General features: G+C 41.7%; 1 pseudogene; it reads left to right on the plus strand.

The window, feature by feature from the left end:
- The first annotated feature begins 3,391 nt into the window (after positions 1–3,391).
- LOC131401709 (methyl-CpG-binding domain protein 3-like 1) lies at positions 3,392–3,958 on the plus strand (annotated as a pseudogene).
- Positions 3,959–5,146: the final 1,188 nt, after the last annotated feature.

Below are 5,146 nucleotides of genomic sequence, written 5' to 3' on the forward strand. Positions count from 1 at the left end.
AGACAGACAGGAGCTCAGACTCTTAGTCCAAATGGATCCTGACAAAACCCATGTGAGTAATCTTGGGTGGGAATCCTCCCCCATTTGAGGCCTGTTGAGACCACAGCCCCTTCTTCACAGAGACTTTGAGTCAGAGGCACCCAGCTAAGCCATGCCTGATGCTTGGCTAACAGAAATTGTGAGATGTTAAATATTTGTACTTTGTAGGTGGCAGGATTTAGAGTAATGTTGTCACAGAGGAAGAGAAAGTAACAGTCTACCATGTCCCAGGATCCAGCCTGATCACCCTCCTCTCTCCACTCCTCTCTCTTCTCAGGCTCCCTCCAGCCACACTGGCCACATTTTTGACCTTCCCTGGTCAAACTCACTTCTTCCTGTGAGTCTCTGCACCAGGGAACCTTCTCCTTGACACACTAACTGTTCCCAGACATAGGCAGGGGTGCTTACACTTGTCATTCTGGTCACTGCAAAGGTCTGAAATGCCTCAGGGCAGCCTTTCAGAAACTCCTAGCACAGTCTCCACCATCACAGATCTCACATCCATAAGAGCATTACATGATTTCCTCCACCTTCCTCACATTGAGATCAAATGAGTGCATGAGCAAAGGCTGTCTGCTTTGGCTGAAGCAGAGGCAACTCTTTCTGATTATAGCAGGCCCACGACTGTCTCTTCTAGGACAAATTTTTCCCACCACGAGTCGATTGTTTAAGGAAATCATCATTCCCTCTCTTTCATGTGTCTGGTTTCCCCAAGAACACAGTGAACTATCCCCTCTCCCTGTGCTGCATCACCATAAACCCACAGCCAGAAGATAAGAGCCAGGTTAAAACACCACCAGACCCTGAATTCAGTCAATGCTGAGACCCTCCCATCAATGTTGTCATTCAATCGTGACTCCTGAGGACACCTTTCCCCTGAGACCCACTCCCAGCCTGTCCGCAGCTTCTTATAGCAACATTGAGATTTCCTCAGAGTCCTCCCAACCTGGGCAAGAAACATTCTGAAATGTTCTCTTTATTAATTTTAAGGGACTTGGGACATAGGGAGATGTAATTTGAGTGTGTATGTACAGTAGTTTCTACGCACATATTCTATTTTTCAGACAGATAAAATAGTGTGGCTGCTCAATGCACCAAGCAAATGGATAACTGATCAAATTTTTTCATGATGTGAAGTCTTTAGAGAGTAAATGTCATGGTTAAGATCACAGACTATGGAGCTAACATCTCACGTCCAAATTCCATCTCAATCCCTTATAAGATATTTGTATTGACTGAGTTATTTACCTGATTGGTGCCTCAGTTTCTTCATCTCTCAGTTGGCAATAATGGTCAGCATACCTGTTTTGTAGGTTTATGGAGAGTATTAAAGGAGCTAATGTTTGAAAAATGCTTGGAACACCTAGTGTATTACCAGTGCTGTACCTATATATTAGAAATGAAATTTAGAAATTCTTCTGACACTGCCTGTGATCCCCAGAGCATGAGACTGTTGCCTGATGTAGAAAGCACTCCATGACATATGATGAATAAATGAGTGAACAACATTGGCAAATGCATTACCAATGTCACCTATGTCACACTACAGGCATTCCCAAGCCAAAGACATACAGACATTCCTGCTCTGACCTGCATCACAGTTCCTGGAGGAATGACTGCGGTTTCTTGGACCCTGGCAACCGTGCCCACTAAAGGTTCTTTTCTGTCAGCAAACCCCAGTCTTTGTCCAATTGCTGCAGTTCACAGGGTCTGCACTCTGATCCCTTTCTTCACTGAAGGGAGAAGTGCCATCCCCAGAGCTGGGTACACGCAGAGCCTGAGCCTTGGAGAAAATGATTCCCTGGCCCTGGGGCAGGGAGAAGAGCGCAGGGACAGAGTGGGATTTGGGCAAAATCCTCCAGGTCTTGTCAGAATGGATGGAGGCAGGGGATGTGTCAGCAAGGACTGGTCTGGTTGGTGGGCCTTGGTGGTTAAATAGTAGGGGGGCTGGGAAGTTTCATAGCTTCTAGCAAAGTACAATCAATATGACGGTCATGAAATCAGAATCAGCCTAATTAAGGCCAAATTAACCCAATGTCAGCTGTTCCCTGACTCTCTAATCCAGTAGTGACTTATAATAAGGGTATTCGTGTTGTATCATCTCCTTTTCATTGATTGGCTAGAGTAATTATTCTTTACATACCCTGTCTATTTTTACATAGTAAAGAAAAAGTGAGTTTTAAAACAACCCTCCTTGGAAAAGTCTCCCTAACATCTTGAATTAATAACAGAAGCCACGACAGGAAATTCACCACTTATCTTGAGCTTTAGTCTCTGGTTTTAGATCTTCCTAATTGGTAATTTACCTAGACTTCTGTCTTCTTTCTTGAGATAAGTCCAGTTAGGACTAAGTAAGAGTGCAACCTCATACCATGTGAGAAGTGGTGGGACTCTAGGAAGAGGTTTGCTTCATTATGTCAGTGTGTGTGTGTGCGTGTGTGTGTGTGTATATGAGACTTTTTGCTGCATATGGCAGTGTGGGCCACTGTAGACTCCTTTTCTAGGGAAAAATTTTTCCTAATCACTTTCTCTGGACTTTCTTTTCACTGATGGCTTCACCAGCACTGTCCAATCGTAACATTAAGCACTATATATTATGGAATTTAAATATTTTTTAGTAGCCACATTTTAAAAAATGAAAACAAACAGGTGAAACTAATTTTAATAGTATATTTTAACCCACTATAATCAAGATATTATCAATGTGGGTGCTGTCTATACAAAACTTAATAATGAGAGAGTTTACATTTTTTTCCTGAGTTTCATAAATCCAGTGTGTACTTCCCACTTACAGTACAATCTCCATTTGTAAGTTGAGTTTTTTCAGACATACCTTCTCTGCACTGAGATTTAATGTTCACAGTTGTCAAATAAGAGTCACTAGGAGTGGGGTGGATGATAATTTCACTACTGATTTAAGCTCTAAGAGAGCTATGAACACCAACTTATCAATGGGTTAATCAAATGAATAGTCATATAGTATAGAAGAATTGTATGATTTGGGATTTAGAAAAAGACTGGGGACCGTGTGTCCTGACAGGGAGCTCCAAGGATTTTGTTGTTGAGAGTGACAAGGACAAAAATAGAATAAAGTCATACACATAAGTGTCTAACAACATGGGGGGAAGAAATGACCTGCCGTAGTCCTGAGTTTTGAACTCTTGGTTTCTTTTCTTGACCCAAATCTCTTTGATGATGTCCCAGGACACAGGTCAGATTAATTCCCACAGGGAGAGAGAGAGAGTAGAAGTACAAGGCATTTAACATCATTGTCCTGGGAAGGCAGGCTTCATTTACAACTCTGATCCACTTTCACAATTTATTTTTATAGGGTAAGAGGAAAAGAAGTATGATGGTCCAATCATCACAGAGGAAGTGAAATGATTGTGGAAAGTAATGTAAACCAAAGCCTGGTTTGAGCATCTCCATACCTTTGAGGATGTACAGTTACATATTCATGAGGCCAGTTACAAGAATCACATCCTATCCTGGCAATGAGGTCAGATGCCATCCATGGGAGGAAACCTTGGAGCAGCCCCAACAACTCTGCTGGCAGAAGAGACTGCAAGGTCTCCAGGCCTGCAGAGTACAGGAGAACTGTTAAGTGCTTTGGACCTTGCCAAAGCCCTGCCCAACCTTGCACCTAGTAGCACAGGTGTATCCCTGCCAGGTGAACTCACAGGTGTTCTGAACTCCAGTCCCATGCCCACCCCTGCCTGGTCTTCAGATCGGCAGAGATGATCCCAGGACCTGGTCTGTACATCCCACAGCTCCTTTGCAAACGTCTTCTGGTGACTGAGGAAGATATCAGGAAACAGGAAGGGAAAGTGAAGATGGCAAGACACAGACTGGCGGTAGCACTGATGCAGACACACTCGCTAGCGAGGCAGGGAGAGTGAGGGGCCAAGAAGGACATCCCGACAAACACGATGAAGAAAACAGAAGACGGCGCAGATGTCATGGAGTTCACACTACATTAATGCCTCTGCAAGGGTCCCGATGTCTTCTTGCTTTGAGCTCTTGAAACTTTAATATATACCAATAATTTTCTTTTCTTTGATATCTTTGCATGACAGAGAAGATACAGACAGTGATCTTTCGGAGGTGAGCGATTGGGTTTCAGGTGAGGAGAGAAAAGAGATCTTTCTTTCTCATTTTGTTCTCTCATTTCCCTTTCCTGAGTGTTATCTATTTGTATTTTAAGACAAAGAGTTATCACAATCAGGGGATTCCTTAGAGTTTTGCCCTCACAGTCACAGAGAAAACATACCTAGTCCAAATGGATTGTCCTTTTTGTGTAATATTGCAATAGATTCCAACATAATATATCACTAAAGAGCTGTTATATCTGTCTTCTCAAAAAAAACACCTACTTCTGGGTCTCTTTTTCTGGTTTTGTTGCATGTTGAATCACAGTTGCATATAATGAAACACTGGATTGTCCCTTTTTTTAGATTTATATGTGTTGGAAATTTGATTCATGAAAATTGATATGCCATTGTGGTATGATGCTGTCAGGAGAACGACTGTTTTCAGCATCACAAGTCTCACAATAAACCAGTGTGTTGGGATATTTCTATTTGCCTGATCGAGTATGTTGCACTCTTCAAATCGTCTTTATCATTACTTACGTTTGTCCCACAGACTTATCAGTTTCTGAGAGCAATGTGTTAAACAATAATAGAGTATCTTAGTATTTATATCTTCCCTAAAAAATGAGTTATCTTTTAGCTAAATCTTCTCTCCTCTATTCTTCCATGTGGTAATCATCTGGAATTTTGGTTCAAATGTTCTTTTAATGTCTTGTTTTAAAACTAATACTAAATTAGACAGACGGTTTTTTCCTTTCCTCATGACTCCTGTTATGTTTTCCTGGGTTCACATTTCTTCTTCCTGATGTACATTCTTTACCGGTTCTTTCACTGCAGGCCTGTGGGAGGTCAACTTTGAGTCTGTTTGTAAGTCAGAAAACGTCTTTCTTTCTTTGACACATAGTTTGAATAGGTGTTTAATTTAGCTTTGAAGTAATTTTTTTCCTTCTTTGTCAAGTTATTTAATATTTCTCAGCCTCCACATCTTTAGCTTAAAATGGGAATAAATCTCTAAA

The sequence above is a fragment of the Diceros bicornis genome (genome assembly GCF_020826845.1).
Source record: "Diceros bicornis minor isolate mBicDic1 chromosome 13 unlocalized genomic scaffold, mDicBic1.mat.cur SUPER_13_unloc_1, whole genome shotgun sequence".
NCBI classification, from domain to species: domain Eukaryota; kingdom Metazoa; phylum Chordata; class Mammalia; order Perissodactyla; family Rhinocerotidae; genus Diceros; species Diceros bicornis.